Source organism: Chionomys nivalis, unplaced genomic scaffold (genome assembly GCF_950005125.1).
Source record: "Chionomys nivalis unplaced genomic scaffold, mChiNiv1.1 scaffold_28, whole genome shotgun sequence".
Classification (NCBI taxonomy): Eukaryota; Metazoa; Chordata; class Mammalia; order Rodentia; family Cricetidae; genus Chionomys; species Chionomys nivalis.
In genome coordinates, this window is record NW_026646922.1 from 7,239,787 (window position 1) to 7,252,240 (window position 12,454).

Consider the following 12,454-nt stretch of genomic DNA (forward strand, 5'->3'; position numbering starts at 1 on the left):
CTTTTGAGTTGTAGGAACAGCTGAATGTTTTCTGCCACCAGGTTCCCGCACTGGCTAGCTTTACCCAAAATAATTACATAGAAACTGTATTATTTTAAATAATACTTTGCCCATTAGGTCTAGCCTGTTAGTTGCTAATTCTCACATCTTGATTAACCCATTTCAAATAATCTGTGAAGCACCATGAGCTTATGAAAATCATAAGCTGCTTCTGTCTCAGGGGGTAGGGGGGCATGGCGTCTGTTGACTAGGCTTCTTTCTCCCAACATTCTGTTGTTTACTCTGCATATCTAACCTGCTGTCCTACCAAAAGGGCAATGGCAGTTTCTTTATTAACCTATAGACATTTAACCCTCGTCCATTGCTTTGGCCTTCCTCCCACAATGACATTAGAAGAAATCTTTCTGTAAGAACCCTCTCCACTATCTCATTTGGCCTCTTGAATCCTCCCTCCTCTCTACCAAAGACAAAAGGAAGCTAGTCTCAGACATGTTACACAGTCTAAAAAAGGAAGGATGGAATCAAGATTTGAATTCATTACCAAAGTCTAAAATCTTAACCAAGGAACTCACTGCACGACCATACTTTTTTTTCAACTGAGAATGAACTCACACTCTGAGGAGCTGAAAGTCAAGTTCATACTGCATTAACTTCACATTGCCCCTTAACAGATATGCCGATCATTATGATGGACCCCTCACCACTGATACATTGACATCTTATTCCTTTGTATTTAATGGGCCAGTTGGCAACATACCTTATTCAATCTTCCCTTCAGTGATTTGATTTCCAGAATCCTCCATCCCCTCACTTCAATCCTAATTCACACACTCCCCAAAACCCCTTGATGGGAGTCAGGTATCAATATCTTACTGGTATTTTCGGTCTGATGGGTTTGTGGGGTCTTTTTCACACTCCTCCTACCATCACAGATTTCCTAGGTAACTGATTCTAGGGAGCTCAGTGCATTCATCATATGTGTGCATGTCACACACCAATGTACATCAATGTGTACATGTTTAGCCTGGGTGCAGGTGAGTCTGTTCATGACTTTTATAGCGAACATGATCCATGAAAAGGGTACAGCGTTTTACAGTAATTGCAGGCCAATTGATTAAATGAACTCACAGGCGTTGAATGGCATGCATAAGACCTGTGAGAGTGCAAGACAGAAAGAATCCAGGCATGACAAAATAGGTGGCAGACAGAAGCCTGGCAAAAGTAAGTAGGTAGCCTAAGGTCCACCCCATTGCAGAAGAGCCACTGAGAGGAGACACTTTTCTTTAGGCAGGAGGATCCTGGTCACTCAACATGCTCCAGTGGAGATAATATACCCAGGGACTTCCAGATGGTATGAATTAAACCATTAATCAAATGAAACCTAATTTTCTTTGCTTCTGAGTATACATTTGTGATGCTTCACAAACACTGTGTATCCTCTTAAGTCCCAACACCTCGATGTCACATCTTTCCATATGACACGCTTTTCCCTCATGGATTATCCCTCTCTGAGTTCCTACGTCTTTTTGGCCACTCTCCTCTGTTTGCAAAACAGCCATCTTGTCCTCTTCCACACACTGCATCTCCTTTCTTCCTTTCCTCTCCAATGGGAAAAGACATAGATACGGAAGTCATTATCAAACTTGATGAAATGCACGGAAGGTTTGTTGGGAACTTGGTAAATAATTTTACCTATCTTTTGGGTTCCATCTTTTTCGTTGTGCTGCACGCTTTTGCCTGCCAAGGAATCCCTGCCTAATTCCAAATTCACCCCTATTGGAGGACATCCTGGCTTAATATGAAGGTTGCTTTCAATGTAGTAATCTAGACGGTGGTAAAGATACAAAACTGGATCTTTCTCATAGGTAATGTAGAAACAGTTCTTCATGGTCTACACCCCATCTGGGACCACCCCACTCCACACTTCCATAGAGCCTGGCATGATGTGGAGGTTACCTTCACGGTAGTCAACCAGGAGGTGGCAAATGTACAAGACTGGACCTTTTTTGTAGGTAATATAGAACCAGGTCTTCATGATTGGCACGTCCTCTAGGACCATCCCCTTCCAGTCATCATTAGAGCCATTTGTGCCCTGAAATGTTTGTTTCACTGCTCTGCCAACTATGGTGTTTGAGAGATGAGTGTCTGTCTCCTGAGGAAATGGTACGTTGTTAGGCAGGAACAAAGGGTTTAAAATCCTTTCATCACTGTGAGGTTTCAATCCATAGACAAAGCTATCCCATCATACTTCACCAAATAGAGAGATTCGTTGGCAGTTGATCTAGAATGATGGCTTTCCACTGGGTGACTGGTTCATTGGCTTCCTTCCAGCCGTGAGAAATTCTGTGACAGACAATATTCTCCAGGGCCTCAAAAGGCCTACTCAGTTTTTGCTTCTGGAGAGATGACCCATTCCTCTTCTGGACAGGTGGCATGCATCTCATACTAAGAGGCATCTTCATCATGGCTGTAGACTTGCTGAGATAGGCCACTCACCTCATGGTCAGCTCTTTCTTGGCTATCTTTCTGTGCTTGGGCTTCATAGCTGCCCACTCTCTAGGTTGAAAGAAATTTCCCTCTGTTTAATTCAGAAACAAAGTCATGGCGTCAATAATGAGTGCCTGCAAGGATAAGAAGGGGAGGCTGTGAGGTCATGGCTCTTTTCTGTAAGAACTTTGGGGCAGGAGACAAAGACAGTGCTGAACAGTTTTGCATACGTAACTGTAATATTCTCTTATGAAATGAATAGGACAATTAGCAAATTTTTCTCTACAGCTTAGTATATCAATCTCAGAGACACATTCCTGCTGCCCAAAGGCAAATGACCTCTGCTGAGAAACCTACTTTCTGACTGACTAAGTCAATGAGAGGAGAAGGTATGCCTATCCCCGAAACGAGTAAGAAAAATCTGAACAGATAACAAAGAATTCGAAGGACATCCACACGTCTCCTTCGACATCAAGCTAATAGGTAGGGGGCTCAATCCAAGACAGCCTGGCCAAGGTCAAGGCACTCCAGTCCACTGGCTCTCAGATTTGTGTCTCCTGATCCAGACCCAGGTATATTACATAAAGCCATTCTGTGTCTTCATTGTGGAAGTGAGTACTGTGAGACCAACTTCAACCTGAAAGACTCATTATTCTAGGCAACAGCAGCAATTGAGAAATAATTAGTATCTTTTAAAACACCTATGGATAAATTGGGCCTTTGCTATTTTAGTGGATTGATGAATATGATATTGTTAGCAAAGATAAAGTGGGAAGAATAGCTGGCATTCACCAACCGACAACTCTCAAATATAGGAGCTGGAAACAACATAAATGGTCGACCCACAGGACATTTGAAAGAAAACTCTTTTGTATTACAGAGGTCTTAGTTGCTTTGTAAACATATTTACCAAAAGAAAATGTCCTAACTCTCCAGATTCCATCTTCCGGAAATGTTCAGGTGCAAAAAGCCTGTTGAACAGTTGTGGAGACCAGGAGCTGAACTGTCCTCCTCAGGCACTGTGAAGATAATAAACCCACCTTCATGAAAGAGTAGTGCTTTGAGTGTAACAGAGTTGCTACCACGAACCAAGGCTTTGTGACATCACCAAGGTTCCACTTATGTCAGAAATCCCCACACAAGCCTGCTACTTCCCTGTTTACCCACAGAAACATCCAGCATTCAGCTCCTAAAAAGCTGTATACAGCCAGCAGGAGACCCAAAATAAGCCCCCAGTCATCTTCCTAATTACTCGAGTCACATTCTTGCCCCACCAACTCAATCCCTGTATCTTATTTTTCTGAAAAAGTCTTTGGTGTCTGAGTCAATAACTCATATGAAAGTTTTTTTTTTCTTAACTCGCATCTCTCCGTTGGTTATCTATGATTGATTTTTTCTTCCTTCATAAATAATAAATTACAAATTTCCACTTCCTTTCCTCCTCCCCCTCACTACTCAGGCAACCACCAATCCTCTCCACTCCTAATCCAGTCCTAATAGAGGGCAGGGTACCTTGACTTGTGGGAAGCCCATGCCCCACTTCACCCAGATTGAGGAAGGTATGCATCCACATATAATAGGACCACATAAATTTCTTCTTATCTTGAGAAGAATACTTGCTACAGAAACACTATCACAATAGTATTGAGAGTGTATGCTGTCTCAGCATGGAGAAATAACTGGAGCAAACCCCTAGTAGTTCAGCTCAGTGGCCCAAGAAAGATGGTCAAGAAAGTCAATGAACTCAGAGATGGAAGTTAAAACTCAGGCTAAATAACATTCCAAATCATTTAGGCAGAACATGAGACACTCGTGCAACAGTCACAAGATGTCTAAAATGCCTGGAACTATAATCTTAGGGCAGGAGAAGTTGTGGAGCTGAGAGTGCATGGCAAAAACTGACAGAATCTGGCAAAAGACATGTAAGCATAACTAGAAAACATCCATGGAAACCACGAATGGAAGAAAACCCTGAGAAGTCTGCACAAAAATATAACATCTTGACAATTCTGAGATTTAATGACAAAGGAGAGATCTTAAATATGTCACTGTCACATGGTGATGATTAACCCACTCCATTGCAGTGTGACCCCCTGACATGTTTAAGATACCTGTCAATTCTGTCTATATATTTACAGAGAAATTCACATTGCTTGCACAGATTAACTAGCAGCATGATTTACCGCTCAATCAAAGGCAAAGCAAAGAAATCATGGACATGTTGTTGAATGCTGATGATGTTGTTGGGAGCGTTTGTGGGTTTTTTCTTAAAGGGAAATCATTGGTCAAACAAATGCATTAAGCAGGTCCTGTCTCTCCCATGTACCTGAAAGCATGAACAAAATAAAGTAAAATAGGTTTTGTCACATACTGGTAAATTTTGCTGCTATGTCCAAATATGTGTGTTGCAGGAGCTCTTTCTGCTCTTTCAGGCTATAGCAACTGAGATAAAGGCCATTGGGGTGTGGTGTCTCTCTCTTTCAAAATGGAGCAACTGCCTTCAGTTTGCTCTCTTGCATCCACCTCCACATCCAGCTACTAGGCTCCTCTCCTCATCCTGCAGAGGGCTGTTGTCTGGCATGGCAATCTGTAAGATTTGCCCTTAAAAGAAATAACCATTTTATGAATCATAATTCTAAACTGGTGTGGGAGATTGTTTGTGACTTACACCTTCCTATGTGATGAGAGCAACCAGGGTGTGAAGGGGGTTCTCACTGTTCATGTTGCAGAAGCCATGGCAGCAGGAGTAGGAGGCCTCTCATTCCCTGTAAGGAAATCAGTAAACATTGGGGACCAGTGAAAGGATGCCCTGAAACATCAAGGATTGAGCTTTCATACCGCGATTCCTCCAGCTAGGTTTTGGGTCTCTACAACATACAAAACCTCCTGAGGACCAAGTATTCAGAACCAGAAGCCTGTGTGGGCCATATCACATAAAATCATAGTGAGTACACCATTCGTTTTTTTTTTTTTTTAAATGTACATCCTTTTGTCCCTCCAGAAACATTTGTATTTCCAATAAAGATAACTTGCTGCCTCTTTGGTGTCCTGAAATTGCTCTAAGGTGATGGTGGGGCATTCTTACATAACTTGCTGTGTTGTTGTGAGACCTTAACGGGACAGCAATTGTTTCAGAAATCAAAGGCAGTTAGGTTCAAACCTGTGGTTAGCAGTGTGCTGGACACTTGGGTTGCCTATAGCTAATCTATGGAAAGATGGACTTCCTAAGAAGGGTAGCAGCACACATGGAGGCATGTAGTCTTACCTTTTCAAATGACCCATTTTGTGGCCTTACATCAGGCTCCTCTATTCTCCTCATCTTGGTTTCTTTACCAGATTAGGACAAAAATTAAAACTCAATGTCCTGGACGTGAACACTGAATGAGTTATCTATGTGAGATGACAGTGACAGAGCTCATGGGAATCTGACTCATTGTACAGGCTTGCCAGGCATCAATCTGTAATCTGCCTAACTGTACTGCGCAAGTGTTGTCATGGTTGCTCCTCTGTTCCTCCTCATATGGTTTCCATCTACAGAGAACTCAGAAAAATTCACCCCTGAGAGGGCAAGTTCTTTACAAATGAAAGTTTCTAGAACAGAAGAGACATAGTAGATTTATCTTGGCATCCTGTAGACACAAGACATGGGGAAATGGAAGAAGGGATTGAAGAAGATAGAGACATGGAGGAATGGATAAATTCAATCATTCATTGGATAAGTGAGTGATCCAATGAAAGAGATGGCTAATAGGATAAAATGTGCTGCATGCCCTCTGAAAGTCAGTCCAAATTGAGGGTAGATAAGGTTATCCACTAATGAGGAAGCTTAGTCCATTTTGCCTTCTTTGTGCTCTAGACCCACCCAGGAGAGTGATGATGAAGTTGAGGAGAAGAAGAGGCGAGGGTACCAGCATGCCCTGGTACAAGTTTTCACCCACATTGTAGCCAAATCACCTGACCTGGCACAGGTGACCTACATGCTGGGCCCTGAATGGCAGTTTGACACCTACAACCTTACTAACCAAGTTTTTGAAGATGAAGGAACCAAAACTGCCCTGTTAAAGATGTCAGGATCCTTGCATGATGGGAGTCAGGCATCAATATCATATTGGTATCCTCGGGTCTGATGGGTTTGTGGGGTCTTTGCCACACTTCACCTAACATCACTGATTCCCTAGGTAACTGATTTTATGGAGCTCGGTGCATTCATCATATCTGTGCATGTCACACACCAATGTGATTCAATGTACTACTAGTTCAGCCTGGGTGCGGGTGAGTCTGTTTATGAGTTTTATAGCCCAAATCCCACAGAACATGATCAATGACAAGGGAACAGTGTTTTACAGTTAAGGCACGCCAATTGTTTAAATGAACTCACAGGGGTTGAATGGCATGCATAAGACCTGTGAGAGTGCAAGACAGAAAGAATCCAGGCATGACAAAATAGGTAGTAGATAGAAGCCTGGCAAAAGTAAGTAGGTAGCCTGAGGTCCACCCCATTGCAGAAGAGCCACTGAGAGGAGACACTTTTCTTTAGGCAGGAGGATCCGGGTCACTCAACATGCTCCAGTGGAGTTCATATACCCAGTGACTTCCAGATGGTATGAATTAAACCATTAATCAAATGAAACCCAATTTTCTTTGCTTCTGAGTACACATTTGTGACCCTTCATGATCACTCTCTATCCTCTTAAGTCCCAACACCTCGATGTCACATCTTTCCATATGACATGTTTTTCCCTCCCGCATTTTCCCTCTCTGAGATCCTACATATTTTTGGCCACTCTCCTCTGTTTCCTAAACAGCCCTCTTGTCCTCTTGCACACACTGCATCTCCTTTCGTCATTCCCTCTCCAGGGGGAAAAGACCATAAGTCCTGTTTTATTTTGAGGCCTGTTTTTCTGTGATGTCCCATCCACCAGAACCTCCATCATAGACCAAACAACATAACACCTTCAGAAATTTTATTTTTAGAGCAGAAAAAAATTCCATTGGGAAAGATACCAGGATTAATAGAAGACCTGAGGTATTTCTGAAAAAAAGAGTTCCCCAAACACAGTTTTAAGTCTGACCCCCAAAATTTGTGGATTTCACTTTAACAGATCTTCATCAAATCATAGACATAGATATGGAAGTCATTATCAAACTTGATGAAATGCACGGAAGGTTTGGTGGGAACTTGGTAAATAATTTTACCTATCTTTTGGGTTCCATCTTTTTCGTTGTGCTGCACGCTTTTGCCTGCCAAGGAATCCTTGGCTAATTCCAAATTCACCCCTATTGGAGGTCATCCTGGCATAATGTGGAGGTTGCTTACAATGTAGTCATCTAGATGGTGGTAAAGGTACACAACTGGATCTTTCTTGTAGGTAATGTAGAAACAGGTCTTCATGGTCTGCACCTCATCTTGGACCACCCCAGTCCACTCCTCCATAGAGCCTGGCATGATGTGGAGGTTGCATTCAAAGTAGTCAAACAGGAGGTGGTAAACGTACAAGACCGGATCTTTCTTGTAGGTAATATAGAACCAGGTCTTCATGATTGGCACCTCCTCTAGGACCATCCCCTTCCAGTCATCCTTAGAGCCATTTGTGCCCTCAAATGTATGTTTCACTGCTCTGCCAACTATGGTGTTTGAGAGATGAGTGTCTGTCTCCTGAGGAAATGGTACGTTGTTAGGCAGGAACTTAAGGTTTAAAATCCTTTCATCACTGTGAAGCTCCAATCCATAGACACAATCTATCCCATCATACTTCAACAAATAGAGAGAGGGATTTGTTAGCAGTTGATCTAGAATGATGGCTTTTCACTGGGTGACTGGTTCATTGGCTTCCTTCCAGCCGTGAGAAATTCTGCGGCCGACAATATTCTCCAGGGCCTCAAAAGGCCTCCTCAGTTTTTGCTTCTGGAGAGATGACCCATTCCTCTTCTGGACAGGTGGCATGCATCTCATACTAAGAGGCATCTTCATCATGGCTGTAGACTTACTGAGATAGGCCACTGACCTCCTGGTCCACTGTTTCTTGGATATCTTTCTGTGCTTGGGCTTCATATCTGCCCACTCTCTAGGTTGAAAGAACTTTCCTTCTGTTTAATTCAGAAACCAAGTCGTGGCCTCAACCATGAGTGCCTGCAAGGACAACAAGGGGAGGCTATGAGGTCAAGGCTCTTTACTGGAAGAACTGTGGTGCAGGAGACAAAGATATTGATCAACAGGTTTGCATACCTAACTGTAATTTTCTCTTAAGAAATAAATAGGACAATTTGAAAATTTTCTCTACAGCTCAGTATATCAATCTCAGAGACACATTCCTGCTGCCCAAAGGCAAATGACCTCTGCTGAGAAACCTACTTTCTGACCGACTAAATCAATGAGAGGAGAAAGTATGCCTATCCCCGAATCGAGTAAGAAAAATCTGAACAGATAACAAAGAATTCGAAGGAAATCCACACATCTCCTTCGACATCAAGCTAATAGGTAGGGGGCTCAGTCCAAGACAGCCTGCCCAAGGTCATGGCACTCCAATCCACTGGCTCTCTGCATTGGGTCTCCTGATCCAGACCCAGGTCTATTACATAAAGCCATTCTGTGTCTTCATTGTGGAAGTGAGTACTGTGAGACCCACTTCAACCTGAAAGACTAATTATTCTGGGCAACAGCAGCCATTGAGAAATAATTAGTATCTTTTAAAACACCTATGGACAAAGAGGAGCTTTGCCATTTTAGTGGATTGATGAATTTGATATTGTTAGCAAAGATAAAGTGGGAAGAATAGCTGGCATTCACCATCCCCATAGCTATCAAATACAGGAGCTGGTAACAACAGAAATGGTGGACACGCAGGACATTTGAAGGAAAACTTTTTTGTACGACAGAGGTCTTAGTTGCTTTGGAAACATATTTACCAAAAGAAAATGTCCTACCTCTCCAGATTCCATCTTCCCGAAATGTTCAGGTGCAAAAAGCCTGTTGAACAGTTGTGGAGACCAGGAGCTGAACTGTCCTCCTCAGGCACTGTGAGGATAATAAACCCACCTTCATGGAAGACTAGTGCTTTGAGTGGAACAGAGTTGCTACCCAACGAACCAAGGCTTTGTGACATCACCAAGGCTCTACTTATGTCAGAAATCCCCTCACAAGCTTGTTACTTCCCTATTTACCCACAGAAACATCCAGCATTCAGCTCCTCAAAAGCTGTATACAGCCACCAGGGGACCCAAAATAAGCGTCCACTCATCTTCCCAATTACTCAAGTCACACTCTTGCCCAAGCAACTCAATCCCTGTATCTTATTTTTCTGAAAAAGTCTTTGGTGTCTGAGTCAACAAATCACATGAAATTTTTTTTTTCTTAGATCCCATCTCTCCATTGGTTATCTTCTATTGATTTTTTCTTCCTTCATAAATAATAAATTTCAAATTTCCACTTCCTTTCCTCCTCCCCCTAACTACTCAGGCAACCACCAATCCTCTCCACACCAATCCATTTCAAATAGTGGCAGGGTACCTTGACCTGTGGGAAGCCCTTGCCCCCCTCCATCCAGATTGAGGAAGGTAAGCATCTACATATAATATGATCGATTAAAGCCTGTATGTGCAGTACAGACAAATCTCAGTGCCATTATCATTGGGTTCTCCTTCTGCCCCAATTGTCAGCCACATTCAATGCTTCCAATTTGATCCCAGGCTCTGTCAGTCCCAGCATAGCAGGTTTTGTTGATCTCCCATTAGCTCAGACACAGTGTCTCAGTGGGTGGACCAAGCCCTTGTTTTCCTTAGTTCTCTGCTCTTATTCTCTCCCCTTCAGCTCTTCAACTGGAGCTTGGTAGCTCAGTCTAGTTTTCTGATGTGGGTCCCTGTCTTTATCTCCATCCTTTTCCATACAACAGTTCTATGGTGATATTCAAGATAGTCATCAGTCTGATTATGGGACAAAGCACCCGTAGTGCCTAGGGACATGGCACAGTGCAGGCACCCACAGCTCACATGCCCAAGGTCCTCGTTGGTGTCACCCCATGGCTTTCTGGGAACCCCTCTAGAGAGAAGCCTCTTACTAACCCCAGAACGGCACCCTAAGGTTGAGATATCAACAGTGTGTGTGCATTAACTTATGGGGGTGTGTTTGTGTGTTTAAGACACAATAACAGCAGATGGATTATAATATTGAAATTTCTTCTTATCTTGAGAAGAATACTTGCTACAGAAACACTATCACAGTAGTACTGAGAGTGTAGGCTGTCTCAGCATGGAGAAGTAACTGGAGCAAACCCCTAGTAGTACATCTCAGTGGCCCAAGAAAGATGGTCAAGGAAAGTCAATGAACTCAGGGATGGAAGTTAAAACTCAGGCTAAATAACATTCCAAATCATTTAGGCGGAACATGAGACACTCGTGCAACAGTCACAAGTGTCTAAAATGCCTGGAACTAGAATCTTAGGGCTGGAGAAGTTGTGGAGCTGAGAGTGCATGGCAAAAACTGACAGAATCTGGCAAAAGACATGTAAGCGTAGCTAGCAAACATCCATGGAAACCATGAATGGGAGAAAACCCTGAGAAGTCTGCACAAAAACATAACATCTTGACAATTCTGAGATTTAATGACAAAGGAGAGATCTTAAATATGTCACTGTCACATGGTGATGATTAACCCACTCCATTGCAGTGTGACCCCCTTACATGTTTAAGATATCTGTCAATTCTGTCTATATATTTACAGAGAAATTCACATTGCTTGCACAGATTAACTAGCAGCATGATTTACCGCTCAATCAAAGGCAAAGCAAAGAAATCATGGACATGTTGTTGAATGCTGATGATGTTGTTGGGAGCATTTGTGGGTTTTTTCATAAAGGGAAATCATTGGTCACACAAATGCATGAAGCAGAGCCTGTCTCTGCCATGTACCTGAAAGCATGAAAAAAATAATCTAAAATAGATTTTTGTCACATACTGGTAAATTTTGCTGCTATGTCCAAATATGTGTGTTGCAGGAGCTCTTTCTGCTCCTTCAGGCAATAGCAACTGAGATAAAGGCCATTGGGGTGTGGTGTCTCTCTCTTTAAAAATGGAGCAACTGCCTTCAGCTTGCTCTCTTGCATCCATCTCCACATCCAGCTACTAGGCTCCTCTCCTCATCCTGCAGAGGGCTGTTGTCTGGCATGGCAATCTGTAAGGTTTGCCCCTTAAAAGTAATAACCATTTTATGAATCATAATTCTAAACTAATGTGGGAGATTGTTTGTGACTTACACCTTCCTATGTGATGAGAGCAACCAGGGTGTGAAGGGGGTTCTCACTGTTCATGTTGCAGAAGCCATGGCAGCATGAGTAGGAGGCCTCTCATTCTCTGTAAGGAAATCAGTAAACATTGGGGACCAGTGAAAGGATGCACTGAAACATCAAGGCTTGAGCTTTCAGACTGCAATTCCTCCAGCTAGGTTCTGGGTCTCCACAACCTACAAAACTTCCTGAGGACCAAGTATTCAGAACCAGAAGCCTGTGTGGGCCATATCACATAAAATCGTAGTGAGTACACCAATCGTTTTTTTTTTGTTTTTTTTTTTTTTTTTTTTATGTACAACCTTTTGTCCCTCCAGAAACATTTGTATTTCCAATAAAGATAACTTGCTGGCTCTTTGGTGTCCTGAACATGCTCTAAGCTGATGGTGGGGCATTCTTACATACCTTACTGTGTTGTTGTGAGACCTTAACGGGACAGCAATTGTTTCAGAAATCAAAGGCAGTTAGGTTCAAACCTGTGGTTAGCAGTGTGCTGGACACTTGGGTTGCCTATAGCTAATCTATGGAAAGATGGATTTCCTAAGAAGGGTGGCAGCACACATGGAGGCATGAAGTCTTACCTTTTCAAATGACCCATTTTGTGGCCTTACATCAGGCTCCTCTATTCTCCTCATCTTGGTTTCTTTACCAGATTAGGACAAAAATTAAAACTCAATGTCCTGGACGTG